General features: G+C 45.1%; 1 long non-coding RNA gene and 1 other non-coding gene across 4 annotated transcripts; one reads left to right on the top strand and one right to left on the bottom strand.

The window, feature by feature from the left end:
- Positions 1–2,737: 2,737 nt before the first annotated feature.
- On the top strand, positions 2,738–8,950 carry LOC102551690 (uncharacterized). 3 transcript variants are annotated; one of them, XR_010058389.1, is made up of 4 exons: positions 2,738–2,882; positions 6,427–6,587; positions 7,900–8,049; positions 8,522–8,950. It is a non-coding gene; the product is annotated as an uncharacterized LOC102551690 (long non-coding RNA). The 3 variants fall into 3 exon arrangements; XR_360464.4 differs by lacking the exon at positions 6,427–6,587; XR_010058390.1 differs by lacking the exon at positions 2,738–2,882 and having other exon boundaries at positions 5,224–8,049.
- Positions 8,950–9,085, bottom strand: LOC120097672 (small nucleolar RNA SNORA70). The gene has a single exon (XR_005495220.1). It is a non-coding gene; the product is annotated as a small nucleolar RNA SNORA70 (small nucleolar RNA).
- Between the last annotated feature and the right edge of the window lie 722 nt (positions 9,086–9,807).

Genomic DNA, 9,807 nt, shown 5'->3' on the forward strand with positions numbered 1-9,807 from the left:
ACATTCTAGATCTTTACATTCTAGATCTTTGTCGGAGCTCTTTCTGTCCAGTTGAACCTGATGCTCCAGAACATTCCATCTCTGATGACTGTCTGCTCTGTCCTAGGTTCTGTCAAAGCCGATCCGGATACCAATCAGTCCAACCCAGGATTACAGAATCTTCAATGACTTATAGAAAAGAAGATAGGTTTGTCTTAGTAAAAGGCAGGAAAGGGGTACATGTGTACACATGTCATATGTGGAGGTGAGTACATGTGTGCACACAGACATCTGCTATGTAGCAATTTCTTTCTGAATAGACTGTCATCTGGGAGGCAAGCTTAATAAGAAGCAGCAAGTTAAAAGGAAGGTAAAGCAATGTTTCCTAAGGGGAGAGATGAGGCCCTCCACCCTGCAGCAACGGTAGTGAGCTACACATCAATTCCCATCCTTCTCAAGCATATATAAACCATAAGGACTGTTGGAGGACAATCTCAGACAGGCAACTGCTTAGAGGAGAGACCTACCAAACTGCCTGGAAGAAGCAGACACCAGCTACACTGCCAGGAAGAGGCTCAGACCAACTGAACCACTAGGACAGAGCACCCTCCAACCCGCTGAGCTCCCTGCAGGATGGGGAGGGAGCTCCAGGTTCCCAGTTTTGATGGCCTGCCACTCATGCTATGGTGGGCTAAGGTGATGTTGCTGTCTTTGAGTCTTCTCTGCTCCTGTAAGTTACCCCTCATCTATTAAGTAACCTCAATAAAACACTTTGGTTTGCCAGGCTGGTTGCATGTGGGTGGGAGGGGTACTTTGGTTGTCGGTTGGTTCCTTACCTGGCATGCACAGATGCATGCTCACGTCTCCCTAGGAACGGCGCTGCACAATGCCCTAATGTGCTGATATGCAGAGGTGCTTGGGAAGAGTCCCCCAACTGCTTCATAGCAAAGCTTCCCTCCATCCCAAGACCAGCTCAGTGACCAGTCCACAGCGGAAACCTAAAACTGCCTTATAGCAGAAGGGCTTAGAGAGCCCTATTGTCTGCAGGAATGTTTGCTGTCAGAGTTTACTGTTGGCCTATAAGGCTCTTTAGGGTCTTATAATTATATTTTATTAGCATTTTCCTTTATTAATTCTTTTCATACACATTACATCCTGAATGCAGTTTTCCCTCCCTCCCCCCTTACTTATCATTTTTATACTTTATAAAGTTCTGAGCATTTGCAAGAAATGCACACAGTACATTGACTTCAGCTGCTAGGCTTCCTAGAGCCTTGCTTACTACGGGTGTGGCCAGCGTACAATGGCGAATGCACAGGTTGTTAAGACAAGTGTTGGTTGTGCTTCACAAGAGGCCTCTTGAGGGAAATGAAATTAAGCAATAATTGTATGTATGAGCTAGCTAACACACGTTGATAGAATGCTGGTATACAGTCCTATCCCTACTTGACTCCTCATCCTGACCCAATTGAAGACCAGAACGTATTTTGTTTCTTAATAGGTTTCCCACCTTTTAAATCACATAATTAATCGCGTGTGTATTTTTGTGTGTGCATATGGGTGTGTGTCTCTGTGTGTTGGCGGAGAGGAGATTGTGCATATGGCAAATGTGTAGACAGAGGTCAGAGTTGGTTCTCTCTTCTTCCACCAGGCGGTTTCTGGAGATCGAATTCTGACTGTCAGGTTTGGGATCCAGTGTCTTCAACCCCTCAGCCATTTCTCTAGCTCTGTATTTCTCATTTTGAACACGTTTCTTTTGAGTTTAGTTTTTACCATACAACAAACACTTAATCTCATTCTGGCCTGCAGTTTTTAGCATGATCACAATCAAACTTGAACAGTGCTACTGTTTCCTCTTTAAATTGGTCAAGGGTTCGAGCAGAAGCTGAGGAGGGAGGTCTGGAGGGTGGGATCTTTTTCCTTCTTGGTCTTCTTCCTTTCATTTCTCTTAGAAAATATTTTAGACAGGCTCTCTTGTATAGCCCAGCCCGACTCCAACTTGTGACTCTCGTGCCTCTTGCTCCCTGGTGCTGAGATTACAGGTGTGGGTGACCACACCTCGGCCAGCGTTTCCTTTCTGGAGGCCATTGATGTTCTGGCCAAGTCAGAGGAGGAATATTGTTCCCACAGCACAAAAGGAGTCCCATCTGTCATTCTGGCTCTAGACTTCAGACAGGCAAGAACGCTGCCCCAGGGCAACCATGTTGCAAAGTAGACAGCCTGCTGTCAGAAACCATAAATATTTGGAATTTGAAGTTGATTGAACACCCAAAATAAAACGCCTCCAGAAACTCAACTTTTGGAACAACTTTTTATCCTAGCTTGTCACCTCAGAAGTGTGTTTGGTGAGCGCTTCATTTGAGTTGACCTCTCTGCCAGGGATGGGGAAAGGTGCTTGTTAGTACTTTTCTTCTTTCTGTGTGATATAAATTCCCTCTGCCATCTGAGCGTGCTCTGTGGGGTTAGAGCAGGTTTCTCTGTGGGAGGGAAGGGTGAGGGGAGGCCCTCTGGGGCAGCTCTTGATGCTGGCCACAGCTGTGTCGGAAGCTTAAGCTGAAAGCTACATCAAGTTCAAAATACATATTTAACAAGTAGAGGGTAAGGAACGGTGTCCTGGATTCTGTCAGGCATGCACGCAGCATCCTGTCACGCAAGGCAGAGGGGGGGTGGTGCGCTAACCGCTCGGACCCCTCCTGCGGGATGTCTGCTTCTCAGCAGCCAAGCTGTGTGACTTAACTGAGAGGGTAAAATTCTAGAATCCCGAGGAAGGCAAAAAGTAGCTGTACATGGAATGGAGGGGGCGGGGGTAAGGGGATCTGGCTGAACCGTTAAATGTTTTCTCCGCCATGATCCAACAGAAAAATCTGTGAGCAGCGATAACTTAGATTTGTTGCAATGAGGCTGTGAGTATGATGAGTTTATCAGGACCGTGGGCTTGGGGTTGCTGTGCTGTGGAGAGGGGAAATGTCAGGAACCTGGGAATGAGGATGGTCATTGAGAAAGCAGGCGCTCCTGGGCAGCCTAAGCTAGGACCTGCTGGGGTCAGAGGTGGCAGCTAGAGTGAAGTTAAGCGCACACCCTTGTGGAATCACACGATCTTCCTTACCTTTCTTCCCTAACATTTCAAGAAGGGAAAATTGGGTGACAAACAAGATAAGATGGCACTACAAACAGCAAAACAAAGGAAAGGACTAGAAGGCAGAAGACATGTCCTACTTTGCCTCCTGTTGCTGTGTATTCTGACCAAAAGCGATCCAGGGAGGAAAGGGTTTATTTGGCTCATACTTCCCTCATTAAAGGAACTCAGGGCAGGAATTTAAGGCTGTTGCTTAAAGTAGAAACCATGAGAATCACTGCTTGTCAGCTGGTTCTCTGGCTCACTCACTGACTCAGTAGGGTTCAGTTCGCTTTCTAATATTGCCCAGGCTCACCTGCCTAGGGATGGCGCCGCCCACAGTGGGTTGGACCCTTCCATATCAAGCCATTCCCTCACAGACATGACCAGAGTTTAATCTACTCTGACCAATTCCTCAGTTGATGTCCCCTCTTCCCAGGTGACTCAAGGTTGTGTCAAGCTGACAATAAAAACCAACCAACCTAGAGAGAAGATAGAAGGCCTACCTATTTCAGGTCATAAATTTAGGATTCCATATATTTATCCATCGCTTCCCCTCTGCCTCAGGGGACTTCATCAGCTGCCCCAATGCTAGTCCTAGAAGGTTCAGTCTGGTTCCAAATATCCAAATCTATAATAACAAACCTTGAAAGTCAAGGGAGTCAAGAGAGGCAAACATCCAGGCTGGGATCTGAGTCTGTTAGGAAAGCATTGCTTTGATCTTTGGTTAGGCAAAATGGACTTACTCCATATCAGCTAACCAGATCCCAAGGAAGGTATAGAGCTCACCAATATATGATACCAACATACGGAAACTTTGCTAAGTGAATGAAGCCAGGCACGGAACACCACATACCGCATAATGCCTTGTACATGAATGTCCAAAAACGGGAAGATAAAGAAGTGACTTAATTATCTGGGACCACAGAGCTAAGGAGCTGTGCTGTAATGTGGCTGGTAATAGCAATACTTCCTTCCAGGGTGCTCAGAATGACTGAAATTAGGCTGTGGCTTGAGTTGTGTAAGTCTTTGGATGGACAGTCACAGGCTGCTTAAATGTGCCACTAGGTGATTTAATCATTGAATAAACATCATGAAACATCCCTTCCCAAAGACAACTATAATGTCCCCACTCTGTTCAATCTCACATGGGTTCCATTATTGATCAAAACTCTATTGTATAGGGCCATGATTGCTCTAAAACTCAGCGATTTACACTTACGAGTTTAAAATACATAGGAATATGTGTAATGTGTTTTTTTTAAAGATTTATTTATTTAATATATATAAACACACTGTAGCTGTCTTCATGCACACCAGAAGAGGGCATCAGATCCCATTACAGATGGTTGTGAGCCACCATGTGGTTGCTGGGAATTGAACTCAGGACCTCTGGAAGAGCAGTCAGTGCTCTTAACCACTGAGTCATATCTCTAGTTCTTGTGTGTGTGTGTGTGTGTGTGTGTGTGTGTGTGTGTGTGTGTGTGTGTAATGTATTTAAAAACAAGGTAAAAGTTAAAACTGAATTTTAGAGAAATCCTAAAATAAAAATTTAGTAACATCCCTTACAATAAATTGGAACACATTTGAACCAAAAATATATTATTCAATCAAAACGTAAATTTTACTGAATGCTCCAACTTTAAAATTTTTATATAAAAAAATTCTGGGGTGGGAAATAAGTTTTTAAGTTTTTTAAAACCCAGAAACTCAGTTGAAGAGTCAGGAGAGCATCCAAGGGCTAATCCTTCTTTAAGAAGCACTCAGGCGGCCAACAGTATTGTTAGGTTCACAAGAGCTTTTTGGCTGAGCATTTCTAGAGACAGGAGCAGAGAAAACCCCCAGACACCTTGTCTTGTGTTGGCTCTTGGGGTCTGCTGCTGTGTCAATAAAACTAACATGCAAAGGAAGTCAAATTTCCATACCTGGGGTCGTAAGCAACAAAGTTTCAAGGGGCATGGTTGCCGTGGAATTAATTGCTGGGGAAAGCAGTGTGTTTACTTTAGCCCAAGGGATGAATTCCAAAGGAGAGAGAACAATTGGGGGTGGTGGTGGTGGTGGTGGTGGTGGTGGTGGTGGTGGTGGTGGCGGCGGGTGGCGGCGGCGGCGGCGGCGGCGGCAGCTTTGTGCTTGGATGGCTAAGAGAAGTCAGCTGGATGCTCTCATTAATATTAACCTCATTGTGCAGACCTTATGAGGACAGAATATTTCAAACTTGCAATGGCAAGGCTGTGACTTTCATACTCACAATGAGAAGTGGGACCAACTTCACAAAGGCTGAAATTTTTAGATACAGGTGAGAAAAGAACCAATTTATTTCCACAATTTTTTTTTTTCTGAGGCAGGCTTTCACTGTGGTGTATGTAGCTCTGGCCATTCTGGAGCTCCATCAGGCAGGCTTCAAACTCAACAGAGATCCCCTGGCTTAAGTACTGGGAAAGGCATGAGTCACTATCCCAGGCTTCTGATAAAGACTGAGCATATTTGAAACTAGGACTTGCATTTTCTATTTCTGTTCATTCTGTATGAGACGCCCTCTCCTTGCTGAGTAAAGGTTGAATAACCCAAAGGTAGCCTCTTTGGGTTCAGATTTGCTCAACCAAATGAGAAAGGTAAGAGAGGGGCTAGAGAGCCGGCTCAGCTGCTAAAAGCACACATTGCATTTACAGAGGATGGGTTCGGTTCCCAACACATCCTATTACACGATTCCAGTTTCAGAGGATCCAGTTTCCCTCTTCTGATCTCCATAGGTACTGGGCACACATTAGTACACATTCACACATACAGTCAGATACTCAAACACATTAAAATAGACAATCTTTAAAAAAGAAAATACAATGGGCTGGAGAGATGGCTCAGTGGTTAAGAGCACTGACTGCTCTTCCAGAGGCCCTGAGTTCAATTCCCAGCAACCACATGGTAGCTCACAACCATCTGTAATGGGATCTGATGCCCTCTTCTGGTGTGTCTGAAGACAGCTACAGTGTACTCATATATATATAATAAATAAGTCTTCAAAAAAAGAAACAATGGCCTGTAAGTTCCATGGCTACTTGACTACACACAAGAAATCATGAATCTCTGAATCTGTTACATAACACATATTATTATAGTTACCTATGTAAATTAATGCAATCCAGCAGTATATTCTTAACACGTAGATCCTGGATTTTCCTCTTCGCTCCTGTTGGGATTAGTTAATACCGTCTTGTGGGTCTTGGGTTATGTATTGCAACCTCATGGCTCATATTTAAGCTGGGAATGGTTTGCGTCTGGCAATGGGAAATAAGGGAGGGTGCATGTTTGACACTGAGGAGGACTCGGCTCTGTAGGGGGCTAATGGCCAATGGTCCTGGAAGAGACTACGGGAAGATCTTCAGACACGCTGTTGACAAGCATCCAACAGGAGAGGAAGAACTATGACTTCTGCTAAAGACCCTTTGACAGGGCTGTGGTGTCGAGAGCCTCTAATCCCAGCACTTGGGAGGCAGAGGTAGGTGGATCTCTGAACTTGAGGCTGGCCTGTGAGTTCCATGATATCCAGGGATACACAGAGAAACCCTGTCTCAGAACAAAACAAAAGCAAGCAAACAAAATAGGTAGTTTGATAGAATCTGGGGACTTAAGGTCTCCAGCTGCATTGACATTTTTTTTGCCAAATTTGGGAACCCATTTCCCAGCCAATGCCCTGACTTTTACCAAAAGAGATTTTGGAGTTTGTTTGGATTGGACTTTTGGTTTGGTTTTTGGAAATCTTAGCTCTGTCACTACAAAAACAAAAACAAAAACAAAAACAAAAACAAAAACAAAACAAAACAAAACCCGAGGTGGGGGAGGTGGTTTGAGGGACGATCATAGGTGATTTCTGGTCCTTCAGCCAGGCCTATCGAAAGCTCTGAGAGAAACAGCTGGTTTGCCCACTTGTATGTATGTTTATGTGCGTTCTGTGACAGAGACTCAGTCCTATTGTTTTCTTTAGACATGCTGAGAGATGTAAACAGGGACGTTGGAGGTACTTTTCCATATCCATATTAGTTACTTCTTTTCCTCATCACTGTGGCCAAATATCTTACCAGGAATAAGTTAAGGGAATAAGCATTCATTTTGCCTCCTGACTTGAGAGTACTGCCCATCATGGTGGTGAAGGCACAGCAGCAGGCGGTCAAGGAAGCTGGTCCTTCCTGCTGGTCTGCAGCCTGGAAGGAGACAGAGATGAATGCTGTACCCCGCTCACCGCTTCTTTGCATTCAGTTCAGAATGGTGCCGGCCATATTCAGGGCGGGTCTCCCCTCTTCCGTTACAGCTCTCTGCAAACGCCCTCAAAGGCATACCCAAAAATGTTTCTCCGGAGAGACTCTAAATTCAGTCAAGCTGACGTCGGAGGTTAACTGTCACCTCTCATGCTCTGTGCTTTCTTCTCTATTAGTGGAAATTAGGTCATTACTGCCTGTAAAATCAAACCAGGGGGCTAATTTCACATAGCCTAGAAATGGCTCAGACAGCACATCTTCTGGAACTACTTCTGGTTCTGACTTCTATAAAGGTCAAGGGTCCAACCGAGAAGCTGCAAGGGATATAGAATAAATAGGGATTCACTTCAGGGAGCAGCTGTTGCCCGGTTGTGGGAGCTTCTGGAGGAGTCTATGCAAGGTTGGTGCTTCTCCATCCATATAGCTATAGGTTACCTAGACCAGGAGGGGAAGGAAAGGTAGATATGAAACGGGGTCAACACAGACAGACAATGAGAGCCCCGAGAACAAACTGGAACCTATGTTTGACATCTACCCTACTACCTGACACCCCAGGTCAGTGTAGCGACTGCGTGGACATCCCCCTGGCTCAGAATGCATCAGTACTCACAGATGAGCTCTGAGGAGAACTGGGGAAGCACCGAGGGTCAGTGACAACACGAACTGGCATGCTGCCCCAACGTACTCTGGCCTGGGAGCATACAGGTGTGGTTGAATCTTTGCTTTTCTCTTCCAAACGTACAATTCTCACGTGGTCAAGTCTAACCCAGTAACACACTGGAAAGACAGCCATGGGGTGCAGTTCCAGGTTACCCAGGCTGCGGGGTACAGCCAAGGATGTGTCCCATCGTCATAGTAGAACATGATGGAGAGGAACCGAACAGTTACAAAGAAATGAACAATCATCATTCCTCATAGCAGCCTTGTGAGATAGATACTTGGAATACCCCCATTTTACAGATGAAGAAATTAAGGCAGAAACCAATTATGTATTTATCCTAGGTCCCAGAAGATGGAGGAACCAGGCTTTGGACATAGACCAGTGGCAGTCAAAGCCCTTGACATTAACTGATAATTACTCATTCTGCATAAAGTCTCCCTGACACTCAAACCGACCTCACTTCAGGGATTTTAATTGTTTATTGTGCTTGTCCATTTGATCTTTTTTTCTTCCTAGACTGGATGTGAGGATTTATTTTGAACATGGCAGACTGGAGGATTCAGCATAATGAAAGCTCTCAGGAGCGATGGGCTCACCACAGGTCCAGTGGACCATAGTTGGGGATATGTGTGACCCATGGCCATTGGGACTCACCAATTCCCAGCTTCCAGTCTTCCAACTCATCTATATTAAACTCGCTGAAGCCCTACTTCTTCACGATGTGGATCTCCTGCTGCCGGAGAACTTGCACTCGCACTTGTCTTAATGATGGGCCTCAGTCTTGTGTGTGTGCGCAGGTCTGCAGCTTGGTGCTTATGGACACGGTGACCTCACCAATGTGAAAATGACCACCATGCTCTAGACCCTCCCAAGGGCACAGCACACATCTCTGGAGCCTAGATTGGAAAGAGCAGGAAATAAAGGCATATGAGTATCTACCAGAAATCTGTCCCCAAGGTTCTTAAGTGTAGCCCTTATAAGCAGCAGGCTTCATACACTACCAAGAAGATGGTTGCCTGTAGCCGTTGTGCACAAGACCCCCATGAGGGAAGGACCTCATTTTGGCCAAATTGACTACACAGTCACTCCTGTCCTCTAACAGTGCCATGTATGTATGTATGTATGTATGTATGTATGTATGAATGTATGTATGTATGAATGTATCCATGAATGAATGTATGAATGTATGTATGAATGAATGTATGTATGAATGTATGTATGTATGTATGTATATATTTATTTATTCATTCCTTTTCCATCCTCTTTGTTTCTCTCTCTCTCTCTCTCTCCTTTTTATTTATTTATTTATTTATTTATTTATTTTTTTATTAACTTGAGTATTTCTTATATACATTTCGAGTGTTATTCCCTTTCCCGGTTTCCGGGCAAACATCCCCCTCCCCCCTCCCCTTCCTTATGGGTGTTCCCCTCCCAACCCTCCCCCCATTGCCGCCCTCCCCCCATAGACTAGTTCACTGGGGGTTCAGTCTTAGCAGGACCCAGGGCTTCCCCTTCCACTGGTGCTCTTACTAGGATATTCATTGCTACCTATGGGGTCAGAGTCCAGGGTCAGTCCATGTATAGTCTTTAGGTAGTGGCTTAGTCCCTGGAAGCTCTGGTTGCTTGGCATTGTTGTACTTTTGGGGTCTCGAGCCCCTTCAAGCTCTTCCAGTTCTTTCTCTGATTCCTTCAACAGGGGACCTATTCTCAGTTCAGTGGTTTGCTGCTGGCATTCGCCTCTGTATTTGCTGTATTCTGGCTGTGTCTCTCAGGAGCGATCTACATCCGGCTCCTGTCGGTCT

The sequence above is a fragment of the Rattus norvegicus genome, chromosome 16 (genome assembly GCF_036323735.1).
Source record: "Rattus norvegicus strain BN/NHsdMcwi chromosome 16, GRCr8, whole genome shotgun sequence".
NCBI lineage: Eukaryota > Metazoa > Chordata > Mammalia > Rodentia > Muridae > Rattus > Rattus norvegicus.